This window comes from Macaca mulatta, chromosome 13 (assembly GCF_049350105.2).
Source record: "Macaca mulatta isolate MMU2019108-1 chromosome 13, T2T-MMU8v2.0, whole genome shotgun sequence".
NCBI classification, from domain to species: Eukaryota; Metazoa; Chordata; class Mammalia; order Primates; family Cercopithecidae; genus Macaca; species Macaca mulatta.
Window position 1 is genome coordinate 93,219,439 of NC_133418.1, and position 22,757 is coordinate 93,242,195.

A 22,757-nucleotide genomic window follows, 5' to 3' on the forward strand; every position below is an offset into this window, starting at 1 on the left:
TAGACAGGCAGAGGAATACAGCGACCTGGGAGATGGCTGAGGTGAGGGGTCTAACAAACTGCACTCTTATCCTCAGGTATAAGGCCAAACCCAAGACTAATCCCTGAAGGCAGGAACAGAGCCAACACCTGATCTCAGAGGAGCTGGACCATAACTGGGAAAAACTGGACAGGATGCTGGCCACATTGGCTCAGTGGTGCATCATGTGTCCTTATGTGCTAGGGCAGGACTTCTTGAAGTCCTACTGATTGGGAACAAGGTTAGAATCAGAGTCTCGGGTAGAAAGAATTTGAGAGTGAGGTCAGGTGGAAAGGGGATGGTGGGGGGCTCAGGAAAAGAGAGGTTCCTTCATGAGTGGAGAAGGGTGGGAAGCTCCTTAGGTACCTGTCTGTTCTGTGAGCCATGCAAAAGGCTGCAGCAATGCTGTGTGCTGTCTTCCTGGAGGGCACTTAGGAAGAACACTGGGCAGGCTAAATTTGGGGTACATCTTACTTTGTGACAATCGCTAGCCTGAGCTCTGCATTTTCATGGGCGTGACAGGCATATATGAACATTTCCCAAAGTGCAGCAATTGGATAGGTCAGCTCTTTAGCAGCACCATGAGCTGAAGAAGCTTTGAAAGACCCTGACAGATGCTGGAAGTTCCTGCTAATGCCACTAATGGAAAATGTGGACATTTGAGAGCTGACTGCTCTCTTTAGCCTTTAATTCCAATTTCCTTTCCAAATCTATCTTCAACCCAAATTGCTACAAAGGGGAAAACTGACATGCTCAACCTCTTCCTGGGCTCAGGCTTAACAAAGGCATAAACAGTTAAAAAATCTCTACAGAGGGAAGGAGGAGTAGCCAAGCTTTTCGTAATGCAGATGCTGCAATATCAATTCCCAAATGCACTGAGATGGCTAGCAAGTGGCAGAGCTGATGTAGAAACGGGACAAATTCTAGGAAGCACATGGGTGCCAGTGGCAGGCAGTGAAGCCAGCAGCCACAGTAGGCCAGACAGCAGGGAAGTAGGAGGCTGAGAGTTCAAGAGGAACCATATCAAATGCTGTTTCTCAGGTTTGCCCCTTTGAAACATTCTCCCTAGTGCCAGTTAAATATTCAGATTCCCAGGTCTCTCTCAAGACTTGCTGCTTTGGAATATCCAGATGATGGCCCTAGAATGTTTTTAACAAGCATGTTTAGGAAACACTGGTACAGAAGAAAGTGAATCCTAAATCAGAAGATTTGACTGGTTAACTGAATCATCTGTTGGCCCTCTGATGAAAATGTTTGCTTGGATTTGTGTCTCATGGTTTCTACCCCTGCTATGATCTCAGACTCTGTGCTAATGTGGAAACATTACTTTGATGCACACATAGAATGTTATAACTCAAAGGACTATTTCAAAGGCTAGGGAAGGAGGCAGCAGGCACTAACTACTTTCTAGATACTCTGTTGGGCATTTTTACATGCAATATCTCATTTATTTCTTGTAGCAACCTCAGGCAGGTAACTTTTTTTTTCTTTTACACGGGAGGAAAGTGAGGATATCATACGCTAAGTTACTTGTCCCAAATCATGCCTTCACAAGGGTCAGAGCTAAAGATTTATTTGAATGCTTTTTGTTTGACATTAAAGCTCTTCACCTTTCTACCTAAATATATTGCCTTTGATATCATTGAGACTTCATTTTGGGGAGAAGGAAATGGAGGCACAGAGGCACAAAGTGACTTGTAGAAAGCTACACAGAGAGTTCTGGTGGGTCCGGGATGGGATCCTAGGACCCCTAGGTCTTGTTCTGGTGCTCTTTCTTCCAAGCCAAGAGCTCATCCCGGTGGAAGGGCATCTGCAGAGGCTTGTACTTTGGACCTGTTATGCACTTCTTGGATAGCTTCACAGACCAAACTCAAGCTCATGTCTCTCTGCCAAGAACTTAGGCTTTTATGCTATCCACCTTGTGTTTACCATTTCCCAATACATGAGAATAAGAAAACTACATTAAAGCAAATGTTTATAAGAGTCAAATCTCTTAGATGAGTTTTTTTAAAAAAGTTTCTATTGAAATAGTTTTAATAGTTGCCTGTGAAAACATACCTTTACTCATTCATAAAGCAAAATGGGAAGATTGCCAGGCGGGGGTAGGGAATGTGGTAAGGTGAACCACATGTGACAAACAACTCAATTGGCAGCAGGTAGCTCACTATTGAGTAGGCCGTGTTCTTTGACCTGATGCCCAGCAGCCTAGGACATCAGAGGGAGCATGAACCTGCACATACCTCTCCCTCATCACCCCTACCCCACAACTGCAGTGTTCTGGGAATACATGCTGACCTTTCTTCTTTCTGTACTTTGTCTTGTGAACTCTCTTCTGCCAGGGATACTCTCCCTGATTTTCTCTGTAATTAATTCTCATTCCTTCTCTAAAGCCATAGTTCAATTTCTGCCTACTTTGTGAGCATTTTTTTTACCCTCACATGGTGATAGCTGCTCTCCCAGTCAGATACAGTGCTTGGCATCTCTCATACTCCTTAAATGCTTCCTTGTTTTGTATTGATTTCCATTTTGGTCTTAGCTACAGGATAAGGCTTTCCTTAAGGGAAGGGAATTTTGTTTTTCTCATCTTGTCTTCTCTCAGTGCCTAGCACAGTACTTCAGCCGTTAAGGAACACACAATGAATCTCCTAACATGGGGCCCAGCATAATAGAACACTTCCATGATCTTCAACTACCTAATTTCTGAGTCTTCTTACTGAAGAATCTTATGGTTACTTGGGCTCTCAACTTCTCTCCTTTCTCGGGCTGTGCTTGTGGGAGAACCTTTTTACCTCCTGGTCATTTTCGATCACATATCTTGGTGCTTGGGAATAAAGAAATCCTGTTTCTTTCTTGGTCAAGATCTATCTGTAAGTCTGGAAGAGCAACTCTTATCCTCTGTTGACTTCAGGGGCTGGGACTTGGTTTACATTGGGGCTGAAGGATAACTGCATTTCTGTACCTGAAGCAGCCTTCAGGACCCACATTGGTTGTGAAACTGGTTGGTTGAGGAGGACTTAAAGACAATAGAATGAAGCCCCATGGTGGAGGGAACAGGGGGGATCTTCCTCAGCTCTGCCTCCCATGAAGACATCAGAAACCTGAATGGAGTCCTCAGAGAGAATGTTGCTATAGGCTGTGAAAAACTTTAGGAGAAGTTTGGGAGTGGGCTAGGATGAGAAGAAATGGCACTAGAAGTGTTTTTTTCAGAGAAGTAGAAGTTTGGGTCAACCAAAGCTAGAGGCTAAGTAGTTGGAGAATTGCTAATTCTTAGAGTGAAAAGCAGTGAAATTTAGTTTGGATTCTAGTGACTTTCAAAGAGACTCACTAGGACCCAGACAGACAAAGCTTGACCTTCCAAGTGACTGAGAGAACTAATGAAAGTGCTTTTGGCTTTGGACTAGAGAGTGACCTGGGAAGGGAAAATACCATATGAGGCTGGGCCCTGAACACTGAACTCACGTAAAGTAGTTTTACGTGCAGTAATTTTGTAACCAAGGTACAAAGAAGCATGTGGACTGACTCTTTATCTAATTTGCCAGTCTCTGTCTTTTAATTGGACCATTTAGCCCATTTACATTTAAGGTTAATATTTTTATGTGTGAACTTGATCCTGTCATTATGATGTTAGCTGGTTATTCTGCTCGTTAGTTGATGCAGTTTCTTCCTAGCATAGATGGTCTTTACATTTTGGCATGTTTTTGCAATGGCCGGTACCGGTTGTTCCTTTCCATGTTTAGTGCTTCCTTCAGGAGCTCTTGTAAAGCAGGCCTGGTGGTGACAAAATCTCTAAGCATTTGCTTGTCTGTAAAGGATTTTATTTCTCCTTCACTTACGAAACTTAGTTTGGCTGGATATGAAATTCTGGGTTGAAATTCTTTTCTTTAAGAATGTTGACTATTGGCCCCCACTCTCTTCTGGCTTGTAGAGTTTCTGCCGAGAGACCTGCTGTTAGTCTGATGGGCTTCCCTTTGCGGGTAACGTGACCTTTCTCTCTGGCTGCCCTTAACATTTTTTCCTTCATTTCAACTTTGGTGAATCTGACAATTGTGTGTCTTGGAGTTGCTCTTCTCGAGGAGTATCTTTATGGCATTCTCTGTATTTCCTGAATTTGAATGTTGGCCTGCCCTGCTAGGTTGGGGAAGTTCTCCTGGATAATATCCTGCAGAGTGTTTTCCAGCTTGGTTCCATTCTCCCTGTCACTTTCAGGCACACCAATCAGACGTAGATTTGGTCTTTTCACATAATCCCATATTTCTTGGAGGCTTTGTTCATTTCTTTTTACTCTTTTTTCTCTGAACTTCTCTTCTTGCTTCATTTCATTCATTTGATCTTCAATCTCTGATACTCTTTCTTCCAGTTGATCGAGTCGGTTACTGAAGCTCGTGCACATGTCACAACCAGTTCTTGTGTCATGGTTTTCATCTTTATCAGGTCGTTTATGGACTTCTCTGCATTGGTTATTCTAGTTATCCATTCGTCAAATCTTTTTTCAAGGTTTTTAGTTTCTTTGCGCTGGGTTCGTAGTTCCTCCTTTAGCTCTGAGAAGTTTGATCAACTGAAGCCTTCTTCTCTCAACTCGTCAAAGTCATTCTCTGTCCAGCTTTGTTCCATTGCTGGTGAGGAGCTGCGTTAGTTTGCTGTATTCAGGAGACCCATCTCATGTGCAGAGACACACATAGGATCAAAATAAAGGGATGGAGGAAGATCTACCAAGCAAATGGAAAACAAAAAAAGGCAGGGGTTGCAATCCTAGTCTCTGATAAAACAGACTTTAAACCAACAAAGATCAAAAGAGACAAAGAAGGCCATTACATAATGGTAAAGGGATCAATTCAACAGGAAGAGCTAACTATCCTAAATATATATGCACCCAATACAGGAGCACCCAGATTCATAAAGCAAGTCCTTAGAGACTTACAAAGAGACTTAGACTCCCACACAATAATAATGGGAGACTTTAACACTGCACTGTCAACATTAGACAGATCAACGAGACAGAAAGTTAACAAGGATATCCAGGAATTGAACTCAACTCTGCACCAAGCAGACCTAATAGACATCTACAGAACTCTCCAGCCCAAATCAACAGAATATACATTCTTCTCAGCACCACATCGCACTTATTCCAAAATCGATCACATAGTTGGAAGTAAAGCACTCCTCAGCAAATGTAAAAGAACAGAAATTATAACAAACTGTCTCTCAGACCACAGTGCAATCAAACTAGAACTTAGGACTAAGAAATTCAATCAAAACCGCTCAACTACATGGAAACTAAACAACCTGCTCCTGAATGACTACTGGGTACATAACGAAATGAAGGCAGAAATAAAGATGTTCTTTGAAACCAATGAGAACAAAGATACAACATACCGGAATCTCTGGGACACATTTAAAGCAGTGTGTAGAGGAAAATTTATAGCACTAAATGCCCACAAGAGAAAGCAGGAAAGATCTAAAATTGACACCCTAACTTCACAATTAAAAGAACTAGAGAAGCAAGAGCAAACACATTCGAAAGCTAGCAGAAGGCAAGAAATAACTAATATCAGAGCAGAACTGAAGGAGATAGAGACACAAAAAACCCTTCAAAAAATCAATGAATCCAGGAGGTGGTTTTTTGAAAAGATCAACAAAATTGATAGACCACTAGCAAGACTAATAAAGAAGAAAAGAGAAAAATCAAAGAGACACAATAAAAAATGATAAAGGGGATATCACCACTGACCCATCAGAAATACAAACTACCATCAGAGAATACTATAAACACCTCTATGCAAATAAACTAACAAACCTAGAAGAAATGGATAAATTCCTGGACACATACACTCTCCCAAGACTAAACCAGGAAGAAGTTGAATCCCTGCATAGCAGGCTCTGAAATTGAGCCAATAATTAATAGCCTACCAACCAAAAAAAGTCCAGGACCAGACGGATTCACAGCTGAATTCTACCAGAGGTACAAGGATGAGGTGGTACCATTCCTTCTGAAACTATTCCAATCAATAGAAAAAGAGGGAATCCTCCCTAATTCATTTTATGAGGCCAACATCATCCTGATACCAAAGCCTGGCAGAGACACAACAAAAAAAGAGAATTTTAGGCCAATATCCCTGATGAACATTGATGCAAAAATCCTCAATAAAATACTAGCAAACTGAATCCAGCAGCACATCAAAAAGCTTATCCACCATGATCAAGTGGGCTTCATCCCTGGGATGCAAGGCTGGTTCAACATACACAAATCAATAAACATAATCCAGCATATAAACAGAACCAAAGACAAAAACCACATGATTATCTCAATAGATGGAGAAAAGGCCTTTGACAAAATTCAACAGCCCTTCATGCTAAAAACTCTCAATAAATTCGGTACTGATGGAACATATCTCAAAATAATAAGAGCTATTTATGACAAACCCACAGCCAATATCATACTGAATGGGAAAAAACTGGAAGCATTCCCCTTAAAAACTGGCACATGACAGGGATGCCCTCTCTCACCACTCCTATTCAACATAGTGTTAGAAGTTCTGGCCAGGGCAATCAGGCAAGAGAAAGAAATAAAGGGTATTCAATTAGGAAAAGAAGAAGTCAAATTGTCCCTGTTTGCAGATGACATGATTGTATATTTAGAAAACCCCATCGTCTCAGCCGAAAATCTCCTCAAGCTGATAAGTAACTTCAGCAAAGTCCCGTGATACAAAATCAATGTGCAAAAATCACAGGCATTCTTATATACCAGTAACAGACAAACAGAGAGCCAAATCATGAATGAACTCCCATTCACAACTGCTTCAAAGAGAATAAAATACCTAGGAATCTAACTTACAAGGGATATGACCTCTTCAAGGAGAACCACAAACCACTGCTCAATGAAATAAAAGAGGACACAAACAAATGGAAGAACATTCCATGTTCGTGGATAGGAAGAATCAATGTCATGAAAATGGCCATACTGGCCAAGGTAATTATAGATTCAATGCCATCCCCATTAAGCTACCAATGACTTGGAAAAAACTACTTTAAAGGTCATATGGAACCAAAAGAGTCCACATTGCCAAGACAATCCTAAGCCAAAAGAACAAAGCCGGAGGCATCCCGCTACCTGACTTCGAACTATACTACAAGGCTACAGTGACCAAAACAACATGGTACTGGTACCAAAACAGAGATATAGACCAATGGAACAGAACAGAGCCCTCAGAAATAATACCACACATCTACAACCATCTGATCTTTGACAAACCTGACAAAAACAAGAAATGGGGAAAGGATTTCCTATTTAATAAATGGTGCTGGTAAAACTGGTTAGCCATAAGTAGAAAGCTGAAACTGGATCCCTTCCTTACTCCTAATACAAAAATTAATTCAAGATGGATTAGAGACTTAAATGTTAGACCTAAAACCATAAAAACCCTAGAAGAAAACCTAGGGAATACCATTCAGGACATAGGCATGGGCAAGGACTTCATGTCTAAAACACCAAAAGCAATGGCAACAAAAGCCAAAATTGAGAAATGGGATCTAATTAAACTAAAGAGCTTCTGCACAGCAAAAGAAACTATCATCAGAGTGAACAGGCAACTTACAGAATGGAAGAAAATTTTTGCAATCTACTCATCTGACAAAGGGCTAATATCCAGAACCTACAAAGAACTCAAACAAATTTACAAGAAAAAAACAACCCCATCAAAAAGTGGGCAAAGGATATGAACAGACACTTCTCAAAAGGAGACATTCATACAGCCAACAGACACATGAAAAAATGCTCATCATCACTGGCCATCAGAGAAATGCAAATCAAAACCACAATGAGATACCATCTCATACCAGTTAGAATGGCAGTCATTAAAAAGTCAGGAAACAACAGGTGCTGGAGAGGATGTAGAGAAATTGGAACACTTTTACACCGTTGGTGGGACTGTAAACTAGTTCAACCATTTTGGAAAACTGTGGCGATTCCTCAAGGGTCTAGAACTAGAAATACCATTTGACCCAGCCATCCCACTACTGGGTCCTGTTGTGGGGTGGGGGAAGAGGGGAGGGATAACATTAGGAGATATACCTAATGTAAATGATGAGTTAATGGGTGCAGCACACCAACATGGCACATGTATACATATGTAATGAACCTGCATGTTGTGCACATGTACCCTAGAACATAAAGTATATATATATATATATAAAAGAAGCGTGTGGACCAAACAGCTGATTGCTGGAAGGGACACAATAAAGGAAGAAGAACTAAGGGAGAAAAGACCTGCCACTCTTACTTAGCAAACAGTGACAATTTCACATCCTCCTTTCCTATATGGATGCTTTTTCCTTCTTTCTTTTGCCTCATCGCTCTGGCAAGGACTTTCAATACTATATTGAATAGAAGTGGTGAGAATGGGCATCTCATATCAGCCTGTTCTTGCATTGCTATAAAGAAATACTTGAGACTGGGTACATAATATAGAAAAGAGGTTTAATTGGCTCACAGTTTTGTAGGTTATACAAGAAACAAGATGATAGCATCTGGTCAGCTTCTGAGGAGGCCTTAGGATACTTACAATCATGGCAGAAGGCAAAGGGGGTGCTGGCACATCACGTGGCTGGAGCAGGAGCAAGAGAGATGAGAGAGGTGCTACACACTTTTAAGCAATCAGATATGACAAAAACTTACTCTCTATCATGAGAACAGAACCAAGGCGATAGAGCTAAACCATTCATGAGAAATTTGCCTCCATGATCCAATCATCTCCTATCAGGTCCCACCTCCAATATTGGGGATTACAATTCAACATGAGATTTGGGTGAGGACAGAGATCCAAACCATATCAGCATCCTTGCTCCAGATCTTAGAGGAAAGACGTTCAAGTTTTCACTATTGAGTATAATGTTTGCTGTGGGTTTGCCATATATGGCCTTTAATGTGTTGAAGTCTGTTCCTTCTACACCTGCTGTGGATGACAGTTTATCATGAAAGGATGTCAAAATTTGTCAAATGCTTTTTCTGTATCGAATGATATGATCATATGGTTTTTGTCCTTCATTCTGTTAATGTGATGTATCACATTTATTGATTTGTATATGTTGAACCATCCTTGCATCCCAGAGGTAAATTCCACTTAATCATGGTAGATGATCCTTTTAGTGTGTCATTGAATTCTTTTTGCTAGTATTTTATTGGGAATTTTTGCATCTGTGTTCATCAGGGATATTGGCCTATAATTTTCTATTCTTGTAGTATCCTTGTCTGGCTTTGGTATCAAGGTAATGCTGGCTTCATAAAAAGAGTTTTGAGGTATTTCTTCTTTTTTGATGTTTTTGTAAGAGTTTGAGAAGAATTGGTATTAAGTCTTGAAATGTCTAGCAGAATTCAGCAGTGAAACCATCAAGTCCTTGGGTTTTCTTTCATGGGAGACTTTTTATTAGTGATTCAATATTTGTATTCACTGGGCTTGTTGCATTTTCTGTTTCTTCATGATTCAGTCTTGGTAGTTTGTATGTGTCTAGGAATTTATCCATTTCTGTAGATTGTCCAATTTGTTGGCATAAAATTATTTACATAGTCTCTTATGCTTCTTTGCATTTCTGTGATATCAGTTGTAATGTCTCCTTTTTCATTTCTGATTTTATATATTTGAATCTTTTCTCTGTTTTTCATAGTCTAGTTATAGATTTGTTGATTTTGTTTATCTTTTCAAAATCCAACTCTCAGTTTGTTGATTTTTTCCTGTGTTCCTATCTTATGTATTTCTGCTCAAATCTGCATCATTTTCTTTCTTCTGCTAACTTTGTGCTTAGTTTGTTTTTATTTTTCTAGTTCCTTGAGGAGTAAAGTTGGTTTTTTTTTGATATTTTTCTTCTTTTAGATGTAGGTATTTATTGCTATAAACTCTTCTATTAGACCAGCTTTTGTTGCATTCCATAAGTTTTGGTATGTTGTATTTTTATTTTCATTTGTCTCAGATATTTTTAGATTTTCATTTTAATTTCTTCATTGATCCATGGGCTATTCAGGAGTATGTTGTTTAATTTCCATGTAGTTGTTAATTTTCTAAAATTCCTCCTGTTGTTGATTTCTAGTTTCACTTATTGTGTTTGGAAAATATACTTGATATTGTTTCAATCTTCTTAAATTTTCTAAGGCATGTTTTGTGCTGTAACATATCTTAGAGAATGTGCTATATCTTAGAGAATGTGCACTGGAGAAGAATGTGTGTTCTGTGACTGTTGAATGTAATGTTCTGTATATATCTGTTAGGCCCATGTGGTCTAAAGTGCAGTTCAAGTCTGATGTTTCCTTACTAATTTTTTTTTTTTTTTTTTTTTTTTTTGGGAGGGAGTTTCACTCTTGTTGCCCAGGCTGGAGTGCAATGGCATGATCCCAGCTCACTGCAACCTCTGCCTCGTGGGTTCAAGCAATTCTCCTACCTCAACCTGTCAAGTAGTTGGGATTACAGGCATGCACCACCATGCCTGGATAATTTTGTATTTTTAGCAGAGGTGAATTTTCACCATGTTGGTCAGGCTGATCTCGAACTCCTGACCACTCCTGACCTCAGATGATCCACAAGCCTTGGCCTCCCAAAGTGTTGGGATTACAGGTGTGAGCCACTGTGCCTAGCCTCCTTATTAATTTTTTGTCTGAATAATCTAGTCGTTGTTGAAAGTAGGGTATTGAAGTCCCCAAATATTATTGTATTGCAATCTCTCCCTTCAGATCCTTTAATATTTGTGTTATATATTTAAGAGCTCTGATGATAGGTACATATGTATTTACAATTGTCATATCCTCTTGATGTACTGACCCTTTTGTCATTATATAATGTCATTATATAATTTGTCAGATGTAAGTAGAGCTACCCCTGCTGTCTTTTGGTTTTCATTTGCATGGACCGTTTTTTTTCATTCCTTCACTTTCAGTCCATATGTATCTTTAAAAGTGAGATAAGTTTCTTATAGGCAGCATATAATTGGGTCTGGTGCTTTTTTCTTTATATTCATTCAGTCACTCAATATCTTATTGTGGGAGAATTTAATTCATTTACATCCAAGGTAATTATTGATAGGTAAGGACTTACTACTGCAATTTTGTTAATTGTTTTCTGGTTGTTTTGTAGATACTTTATTTTATTCTTCCTCTTTTGCTGTCTTCCTTTGTGGTTTGATGATTTTCTGTAGTTGTATGCTTTCAATCTTTTGTATGTTTGTTTTGTGCTTCTAAATGTTTCTGTTTGTTACTATGAAGCTTACATAGAACATCTTATAATCTGTTTCAAGCTGATCATAGCTTAACTGTAATTGTATACAACAAATCTACAGTTTTATCCCCCAATTTTATGTTTTTGATATCAAACATAACATCATTTTGTAATGTGTTTCCTTGACAATTTATTTTAGCTATAGTTATTATTGTTTTGTCTTTCAGCCCATATACTAGGAATAAAATTGTTTTTATCACCATTATTACAATCCTAGAGTATTTTAAATATGGCTCTGTTTTACTTATACCATTGAATTTTGTGCTTTTGTGTGTTTTATGTTATCAGTTAGAGGTATTTTGTTTCAGCTTAAAGAACTCCCCTTAGCAATTTCTGCAAGGCAGGTCTAATGGTGGTAAACTCTCTTAGCTTTTGCTTGGGAAGGTTTTATTTCTTCCTCATTTGGATAAAAAAAAAGCTTTGCTCTGTCAGTTATTCTTGTTTGGCAGCTTTTTCCCTCAGCAGTTTGAATATATCATCCCACTCTCTCTTGATCTGTAGGATTTCTGCTGAGGAAACTGCTGATAGTTGTATTAGCACTTCTTTAGATGTGATATATTTCTTATCTCTTGCTGCTCTCACAATTTTTTCTTTACCTTTGGTTTCTGATAATTTGATTATTGTGTGTCTTGGTGAACTCCTCTTTGATTTGAATTTGATTGGAGACCTCTGCACTTGGTGTACCTGGATGTTGGCATCTATCCCCAGATTAGGGAAAATTTCAGCAATTATTTCCTTAATATGCTTTCTGGCCCCTTTTTTCTTTGTTTGTCTTCTGCAATTCCTCTTACATGAATACTGGATCTCTCAGTGGTGTTTCATAATTCCTGTACTTTCTTCATTCTTTTACCTTTTTTGTTCCTCTGCCTGGATAATGTCAAATGTTCTGTTTCTGTCTTTGAGCTCATGCTTCTTTCTTCTGCTTGATTGAGTCTGCTGTTGACTCTTTTCTATTGAAGTTTTTAGTTCAGTCATTGTATTTTCATTTCTAGAATTTCTATTTTGTTCTTTTATATTGTTTCTATTTCTTTATCTCACTTTGTGTATTGTTTTCCAAATTTCATTTAATTTTCTATCGGTATATTCTTGTAGTTCACTAAATTCTTTGAGAAAATTGTTCTGAATTTTTTGTCAGTGATTTCATAGATCTCCATTTCTTTAGGGTCTATTATTAGAGCCTTATTAGTTTGATCATGAAAGTGTCATGATTCCCTGATTATTTTTAATCCTTATGTCCTCTGCTTATTTGAGGAGACAGCCCCCTTTTTAGCCTTTACAGGTGTTCTTTGGCAGGGATGGGCCATCACTGTTTAGTCTAGCCTGTGATTCTGGGAGGACTAGCTGGTAATGACCCCTGGAAGTCAAAGCTGTTTGTGAGTTCTTTAGTTTGCTGGGTCACTGCTTTTGCTCTGATGTTGGGTGGGGCTCCTGCCTGGGCTTTGCTGTCTGGAAGATCACTGGCTGGGTTCTGAAATCAAGTGGAGCTGCTGGCTGGGTACTGTGATGGCCTCTGGTCAGGCCGGCTATAGGATGTATTCCCTGGCTGGGTGATTCCACTATTTGGGATCTGTATTTGGACAGTGCTGCAGGCAGGGCTCTGAGGTTTTGTGTTATTGCTGCTAGAGATAAGTTGAACCAGAGTCTATGCTCCTTATAAGTGCACAGTTGTGGATTGCCTCCCTGTTAGGTTGGAGCTGTGGGGTGGATTTTTGGCTGAGTTGACTTGCTATTTGACCTCTCAGGTCAAGCAGGTCTATTCTCTATGCTTCTCCAAAATGCACAGAGGTGAGTCTTCCTGCCTGAAAGGCTTGTTGGGTGAGCTTTTTGACTGAATGGAGCTATTGCTTGACTTACTGAGTCAAACAGATCTAACTCCTATATTTCTTTGAAATGGATGAAGATGAGCATCTCACTGTCTGGGCGGAGTTGTTGGGGTGGGTTTGGAAATTGAGCATTGAGACTAGTCATCTATGAACTCAAGCTAGGTTGAACTTCCCACCATGCTTCTGAAAATGACCAGCTCAGCTTTGTGGGTGAGCTATGAAGTTGGCTGGTGTCTTCAATTGAGCACCACAGTTGGCAGAAACATAGAAGTAACATTAAGATCTACACACTGGTCACTGTGATCTATGTCTCTTTCTTTATTTCTACGGACCCTAGGAAGTGTAGTCTTGCTGTTACCCCCAGTGTTTTCCATGAAGTGAGACAGAGTGGGACTCCTGGAAGTATCTCAGAATGCTAGAGAGAAACTGAATGATTGCCTCTGGTTCTTTTTTACTCCTGTATAAGCCGTGGATCCAGGGAATCCTCTCCATCTGGCATTGTGCTGACTTGGGTGAGGGCGAGGGGCAGTATAGTTGAAGTGAAACTATTCTTCTTTCTCTTCAAATGTGGTTTTCATTCAGTTCTGCAGACACCATGGTTGTCTCAGTCTTGTTTCCAAGTGTTGGAGTTTTTAAAAAGCTGTCTTCTCTGAATAGTTGCTAGTTGAACTTTCTGTGGGGAGGAGTGGAGGCTGAGACTTTCTATTTCTCCATCTTTCTGCTGTTCAGTCTTTCTTACATTGCCTCTCTTACTTATACAGACAGAAAGTCTCCCAAATACCAGGTCACATTATCTCAGGGCTTTCAGATTCTTGTCTGTGGGTGTGAAGCATGAGACCAGGTTGGGCATGTGTTGAAACAAGATGGGTTCCATTTCAGTCAGTCTCATACTTGCTTCTTCTCGGGGGATGCCCACATTGAAGGGTTTATCTGGGACCGTCTAGTTATGTTACATACCACCCTTTCCTATATATAATCTATTGCTCTAAATCATGTGAAATTGTCAATCTAGGTTTGAAGGGCAGGATCAAGAGATTTCCCCATAGTTAGATGAAACAACAACAACAACAAAAAGCGCACGCGCGCGCACACACACACACACACACACACACACACAACAAAATACCTTTAAAGTGGTTGGAACCTGCTTGTGCTTTCTTTTCGTAATAATATCTGGAAGAGCCTAGCGCTTGTCTCAGACCCCACTGTGCTCTGTGAGGGAGCCCTCTGCTCAGAGGACAGTCATATTATTCCGGTGGGCTTTCCACTAGCTTTGGGATAATGAAAGAGGGATCTATAGTTATCCCTGTAAGTGGTGAGTGAAGGTAGATTTAGTGATGGTAATGATAAGTGGATGGATGGGATTGCCTTATTGATTTATTGATATGAGATATAGATGTGTTTATGAAAAGTTGGCTCAGAAGCAAACATTAGGGATTAGGAATACTTTCCTGTTAATCTTCATAATTAAACTAAAGATGATTTTACCAGTGGGACATTTTAACCCTAGAATAATACAAATTAGACTTTCCAAAAGCAACCCCTTAAAATATCAGATAAGTGAAGGGAAAAATATGTTTTAATAAGACATCAATGAAAACCAGAAGTCACAACCAATCCATTCAATGATGAATGGAACATGTTGTATTAAAAACTGGGTTCCCTTGTGTCACTATGTTACCAGACTTCCAGTGGCTTAATGGTGCCTTTGTTGGCAACCTGGAGAATGTGGTTAAGAGGACTAATTTGACCTGCAGAATCTAAGGAAATTTGACTGTCATGGTTGTGCATGTTGGCACTGTGGAAGAAGGCATTGGGGCATCTCAAGTCTTGTTCCAGGGCTTAATAGTAATCAAATATACAAAGGTAAACCTCTCTCCCTGTGTCTCTCAGGTTATCTGCCTTTCATAATATGCAGGAGAGCTATGATGGAGAGAGGTAAGTCCTTAGTCATGATGAGTCTCCAAAAGTGACCTTTGATGACAATTATGAGTGTCTGTGAGGGAAGATTTACACATTAATCACATGAGCCTTGAGTTTGTACTGGCCATGCAGCATTTGAAAACCTCCTCCTTGGCCTGAGCTCCTGGTTACTTGGTCCCAAGAATACTGCTTCAAAGTGTTCTCTGAAACAACCAAGCATCACCAGAGAGGGTGAATGTCAGTACAGCATGGCATCCATTTTGGAGTTTTTATCTTCCTCATCTTTTTATCAGGAATATAGAAGCAGTACAATTATAATATGCAGGCACTCCTCACTTTTCATGGTTCCAATATGCATGAATTTCTACTAGCTAAATGTCTGTTATCATGGTATATTACCTGTAATTGCATAAAGTATAAACTTTGCTGCTAGCAATTCAGTTCACAAATAACTACCTAAATAACAGATGCACATCATGATCAGTGACCAATCACATCACTTTTTTCAAAGTAAGCTTATAATTGTTCCCTGAGCTCCTGTTACGTAGTTCAGACACAGACAGCAAAGCTCTCTATAGTTGTATCGCCTCCTTGACTCTCAGTGATATATCCATGTGGTATTTTAAAAAATGGAAAATTGAAAGATGGAATTGGCCAACAAAGATGAAAATCCAGAAAAGAAAGAAGAGGTGATAACACTGGAAATTGAATTTAAATTGAACATAAATAGAATTGTAAAGGAAATGATTGTGGAGATGTTGACACTGCCATTGTTTGCAAGACTCTACATATGAGTCTTACTGATACAGGAGATAGGAATAAATTATTTAGGCAGATAGTGAAGGTAAAATAGTCCTCAGCAGGGCTTCTCTTTTTAACAAAAAACATCCTCCAAAATCATTTTTTTCTAACAAAGATCAGCCTGAAAAATTGAGCTGCAAACATAGATAAGCAAGCTGGAAGTTTGCACGTGTGTATGCTGGAATATGTGCCAATAGAAAAGGGCTACCTGGAGGCCAGACATATTCAACATGGAGGTTCCATCTTCCCTTTTTTTGTTACCACATGTACAGTAAAAAAACAGGCAACATGGTGCTGGCCAGGCAGAAGACCCATCTGCATAATCAAAGATTAGGGTGGGGGCAGCCAGCTTTTCGTGCCCTATGCAAATGGCACACCTAGCCCTAACCAGTTTTTCACACCTTATGCAAATGGCACACCTAATCCAACCCATTTTTTGTGCCCTATATAAATAAGACACTGCCTCCTCACCACACATCTTTAAAACCTCCTGCATTTAGCCACAGATCTGATGACCCATATTTTGGGACTCCGCTCTGCTTCATAGAGCTTTTCTCTTTCTTTTGCCTATTAAACTTCTGCTCTTAACCTCACTCCCTGTGTGTCCGCATCCTTGATGTCCTTGGCATAAGACAGCGAACCTTGGGTATCACCCCAGACAATGAGGCTGCTTAATTGTGGGAGCCCATCTGTGACCCGAGGTAGATTCATCAGAAGAGTGAGTATAGAAGTGGACCCCAACTCTTTACATTCATTTTGAGGCCTTCTGTCCTCCATTTAAAAACCAAACCAAACACTGTGCCCCCATCAGCCATTTAAAAAATGGTTAGGATGGCTGCCAGCTTTCCAAGACTCAGGGGACAGGGTTGCTGGGGAGAACTTGTGAATCACCCAGTGCCCTGAGGGTGCTGGGAATGTTGACCCTGTTTTGAACCAGTTTCCTTTCATGGAGAGCCAAGCTGTTGCATGGGGCTGGAAGAGGTCCAGAAGCAACTGATTGTTCCTGGCCGGGACCACGCCCTTGTGTTACCCAAAAGCTTCTAGACTAACCTCAGCCTCTGATAGCTCTATGGGCATTGGCAACAGGATCTCTAAACTTTTCCTATGACAATTTTCCTTCTTTCTTGTCAACTGCCATGTCTCCTATCCACTCTGTATGCAATGCTGTGTGAATTTCTACAGTTCAGGGAAATAATCCTGTTAGGCAAGATCAGGAAATAACTGTAGTAACTGGGAATGTAGCTCAAAGGATTGCTCCTTTTGTAATTTTCTAGGAGCAGACGGTTTCCTCCCCTCCACCCATGAACGTCTCTCTCCCCGCTCCAGCAAGCACATGATATTTCAAGGCCTACAGCGCCACCTAGTGGAATAGCAGTCCTCTCCACGAGGCACATTGTCATCCCTTTGCTAAAACACTCCCAATTCTCCTCCCTTTTTCTACCCCTCTGTTAGAAACCAGGCTTTACGCCCCATCTGTGAATGGGAAAACTCAACAACGAGGAGAAAAATGTCATCCAAAACCAAATTTGAGCCCCAATACTGTCTCATCAGCAGGAAAACCACCACTGAGTCCCCACGTTCTTTTAAGTCACCTCTTCTGCCTCCAATTAAAATGGTACTTCAATAGTAAGAGAATTTTTATGTATGGAAGTTAACCAGAACCAATGAATAAGAATAAACACTCCAGTCCAGTCCAGGCCATAATAGCAGAATGTAGAGCTCAACCCAGTACACTCCCTCCATTAAGGGGCCTTGCCCAAATCCAATTGTTATGTAGTCTTTCCTGAGATCCATCTATTGGGGAGCCATGCAGATCACATAAGTGTAAGAAGTCAAAGGGAAATCACCAACGGAGGGACTAGAGGTGCATGGGTAAGCGCGACTAACTCCATCTCTTAGTTCCTCCGGATCTGTGGCTGAGGGTCACACTTGCGTCCACGGGTGGCACTTTTAACGGATGCCAGGATTCAGAGAACCAAGGAGGGAAAACAGTTGGGAGGACATCCCTGCTGTCTTCCCTTCCACCCTGGACCATTCTAAAAGAAGGAGGGGAATGAGGGACGCCTTGTCTCCTGTATCTTTCTAGCCATCTTCAGTCTGCACCCCTCTAGAGTACATTCTGAAACAGTGAGACTATTTTGATCCTGAAACTTTGCTTTTGCTCAAGGACATGTCTTTCTTTTTTTTTTTTTTGAGATGGAGTCTCACTCTGTCGCCCAGGCTGGAGTGCAGTGGCCAGATCTCAGCTCACTGCAAGCTCCGCCTCCCAGGTTTATGCCATTCTCCTGCCTCCGCCTCCCGAGTAGCTGGGACTACATACAGGCACCCGCCACCTTGCCCAGCTAGTTTTTTGTATTTTTTTTTTTAGTAGAGACGGGGTTTCACCATGTTAGCCAGGATAGTCTCGATCTCCTGACCTCGTGATCTGCCCATCTCGGCCTCCCAAAGTGCTGGGATTACAGGCTTGAGCCACCGCGCCCGGCCGGACATGTCCTTCTTAATAGACCTTTGAAGGCATTGTGCAATTGACTCAGCTCTTAGCAGTCATATTGACTCAGCTCTTAGCAGTCATATCATGCAGGCCCAAAGGGAATGATTCCTCAAAACTAGAGAAGCAACTTCTGGGGGAATTACCTGAGACAGCTATTGGATGTCCCAGACCTTCTTTTCCTCCTTATTTGGAGCCCCCTGCAATCACACCATCAGCTCCTCCAGCTCCACCATCTCCAAAACTCTCCACTCCTCCAGCTTCACTCTTACCCCTACAAGACATGCCCAATGGAGGTGATGCCACTAGGGTTCAAGTTCCCTTCTCATTGCAGGACCTTAGGCAAATAAAGGGAGGCTTATGCAGATTTTCTGATGACCCCAATAGGTATATAGAAGCTTTCCAAAATTTAACTCAGGTGTTTGACTCCCATGGTGGGATGTTATGCTGCTCCTAAGCCAAACCCTAACCACAGCTAATAACCAGGCAGCTCTGCAGGCAGCAGATAAATTCAGAGATGAGCAATGTGTCTTCTGTAGTGGGACCAAAAGGAAAAGAGAAAATAGGGAAAAATGAAGAAATGGGGAATCACCATTCCCAATAGGAAGAGAGGCAGTAACTCTTGACAACTCTGATTGGAACCCCAATGATGCCACAGATGAATGGGAGAGAAAACCCTTTTTGATGTGCATATTGGAGGGCCTACAAGGAACTAGGGCCAAATCTCTTAATTAATCTAAACTGTCCATGATAGACCAGAAGCCAGATGAGAATCACTTGGCCTTTATGGACAGGCTGAGAGAGGTGCTAATAAAACACACACCCTTATCCCCCGATTCAGTTGAGGGACAGATAATACTAAAGTACAAGTTTATTACACAGGCATCTCCCAATATTAGAAGGAAACTGCAGAAGCAGGCTTTAGGAACAGATAGCACCTTGGAAAACCCCCTGAGGGTGGCCACTTCAGTCTTTTATAATAGGGACCAGGAGGAGGCCCAGGGGAAAGAGAGGAAACACAAAAGAAGGACAAAGACTTGAGTAGCTGCTTTGCAGGCTTGCAGGTCCAGGATCCCTGAGGTGCATCGCTAGTTGCTACTAGTGTGGCAAGTCAGGTCACTTTAAGAAGGAGTGCCCAGGGAGCAAGAAGAAGCCACCTCAACCCTGTCCAACGTGTGGCAGGGACACTGGAGATTAGACTGCCTTGGAGATGGAAGTCACTGGGTTCAGAGCCAGTCTCACAGATAGTCTAAAAGGACTGATAGGTTCCAGGGCTCAAAACCCCAGCTTGAGCAGCTCAAACTGCCACTATTGCACAGAAGCCCCAGGTGATTCTGGAGATTGAAGGAAGAAGAGTGGACCTCCTTCTGGACACTGGAGTCAGCCTCTCTCTTTCCCTCTCTAATCCAGGCCTCCCCTCTTCCCATAGCATGACTGTGATGGGCATCTCAGGAAAGGTTCTAATCCAATATTTTCCTCAACCCCTCAGTTGTAGTTGGGGGGGACCTACTATTTACACATGACTTCTTAATTATGCCTGAAAGTCTCATTCCTTTATTAGGTAGAGACATTTTAGCTCGCATGGGGTCGGCATCCTTATAGCCCTGGGACAAACTCTTTGTTTCTCCCTGGTGGAAGCTAGTATTAATCCAGAAGTGTGGGCAACTCAAGGAAGAATAGGTTGTACTATAACTGCTATGCTAGGCTAGTCCAGATCCTTCTTAAGGATCCCACTTCTTTTCCTAACCAGAGAAAATATCCCCTAAAGCCAGAGGCTAGGAAAGGGCTAGAAGCCATTATTAATAACTTGAAAATGCAGGGCCTATTCAAACCCTGTAACATCCCCTGCAATACCCCAGTATTAGGAGTACAAAAACCCAATGGGGAATAGAGACTATTTCAGTACCTTTGCCTCATTAATGAGACCATAGTCCCAATTCATCCAGTGGCCCCTAATCCCTATATCTTGCTGACTCAACTACCTGAGGGAACTAAATAGTTCACAGTCCTAGGTCTAAAAGTTACCTTGTTCTGGGTACTATTACATCCTGACTCTCAATACCTGTTTTACTTTGAAGATCTCTCTGGCCAAACTGCCCAGTTAACATGGATGGTGCTGCCTCTGGGATTTCAACACAGTCCTCACTTGTTTGAACAGGCACCATCAAAGGACCTCTCTGAGTTTTCCCATCCTCAGGTCAGAATCTTGCAATATGTAGATGACCTTCTGTTCTGTGTCCCAACTTAGGAAACTTCTCAGGAAGGTACAGAAGCTCTTCTTAATTTCTTAGCTGGCAGAAGACATAAGGTTTCAAAATCCAAGACCCAGCTTTGCCAAACCTCAGTGAAGTACCTGGGTCTAGTGTTGTCTGAAGGGACCAGAGCATTAGGGGAAGAAAGGATTAAGCCCATTTCCTTCTTCCCCCTCCCTAACACCTTCAAGCAACTAAAAGGATGTTTGGGTGTATAGGATTTTGCAGACTATGGATACCTATGTACAGTGAGCTAGCTTACCCCTTATATCACTTCATAAAAGAGACTCAAGTGGCTAAAACTCATTTCCTAACTTGGGAACCTGAATCTCAAAAGGCCTTTTATCAGCTAAAACAAGCCTTTCTTAAGGCATCAGCCCTCAGCCTTTCCGTAGGGAGGGCCTTCAATCTTTATGTATCAGAAAGGAAGGGAATGACTCTGGAAGTTTTAACTCAAGCCCAAAGACCAGCTCAACAGCCAGTGGGCTACCTGGGTAAGAAACTTGATTTGGTGGCTAAAGAATGGCCAACTTGCCTCTGAGCAGTTGCCATGGTGGCCTTACTCATACCAGAAGCCACCAAATTAAAACTCCCCTAGAAAATCCAGACTGGACCCTCTTTACAGATAGAAGTTCCTGTGTGGAGCAAGGAGTCTGTTAGGCAGGATATGCAGTAGTCACTCTGAATGATGTTATTGAAAGTGTACCCCTCTTTCCAGGCACAAGCATTCAACTAGCTGAACTGATAGCTCTTACAAGAGCACTCAAATTAAGCAAGGGAAAGGTAACTAACATTTGCAATGACTCCAAGTATGCTTTCTTAGTCCTTCATGCACATGCTGCCGTCTGGAAGGAAAGGCACTTCCTTACAGCTAATGGACCCTCTATAAAATACCTTCAGGAAATTAACAGGTTATTATCCTCAGTTTTCCTTCCACAAGAGGCAGCAGTGATGCATTGTAAGGGACATCAGGGAGGACAGATGAAATAGCTGAAGGAAAAAAGTTAGCTGATCAGGCAGCCAAGTCAGCAGCAAGAACGCCTCGGGGTCTTAACACACTCAAAACTTGTCTAATCTGGGAAGGCTCCATAAGAGAAATTAAGCCCCAGTACTCCCCTCCAGAAACAGAATGGGCCATTTCTTGAGGATACACTTTCCAGCCCTCAGGGTAGCTACAGTCAGAGGATGGCAAACTCCACTTGCCAGCCTCCAGTCAATGGAAAGTCCTTAAGACCCTTTACGAAGCTTTTCACTTGGGAAAGGATAAAACTTATCATTGTGCCCAGAGATTGTTTATAGGGTAGAACTTATTAAGAATGGTCAAGCATATTGTTAATGCTTGTGAAGTCTGTCTTAAAAATAATCACCTCAACAGGCAGCTCCTTCCTCCTTAAACCCAAAGGATGGGAAGATATCCAAGAGAAGACTGGAAGATAGACTTCACCCACATGCCAAAGATGAAGGACATTCAATACCTCCTGGTATGGATAGATACTTTCACTAACTGGGTAGAAGCATTTCTGTGCTATACAGAAAAGGCATCCAAGGTAATAAAAGTGTTAGTTAATGAAATAACTCCCCACTTTGGTCTGCCTAAATACCTCCAAAGTGGCAATGACCCCTCATTTAGGGCAGCCATCACACAGGGGGTCTCAAAGGCACTAGGCATACAGTATCATCTCCATTGTGCTTGGAGACCTCAGTCCTCAGGAAAGGTAGAGAAGACCAATGATATTATCAAAAGACACCTCAGAAAACTGTCCCAATAAACTCACCTTCCTTGGGTCACTCGTCTTCCCATGGCTTTATTGTGGGTAGGAAATACCCTTTCAAAGTTAGGTCTAAGCCCTTTCGAGATGCTGTATGGATGGACTTTCCTTACCAGTGATTTTTTACTAGACCAGGAGACCTCTGAATTGGTTAGGCATGTAACCTCTCTGGCTCACATTCAACAGGAATTAACAAAACCAGCAGAAGCCCAACCCCAAGAAATAAGGCCACCTTTATTTAACCCAGGAGATTTGGTATTGGTGAAAGCGCTCCCTTCTCTCTCTCCTTCCCTAAGCCCAAGCTGGGAAGAGCCCTACACTTTTCATCTTTCAACTCCCTTGCTGGTCAAAGTTACAGGAATTGACTCCTGGATACATCACATTTGAGTCAAAGTCTGGAAGGCTGAGGGAGCAACTGCTGACAGCTT

General features: G+C 41.4%; 1 long non-coding RNA gene across 1 annotated transcript in view; it reads left to right on the top strand.

Annotated features, from left to right (window-relative positions):
• Nucleotides 1-22,757, top strand: part of LOC114671740 (uncharacterized) — a 122,165-nt gene that overhangs the window by 95,765 nt on the left and 3,643 nt on the right. The gene's annotated exons all lie outside the window — the stretch shown is intronic.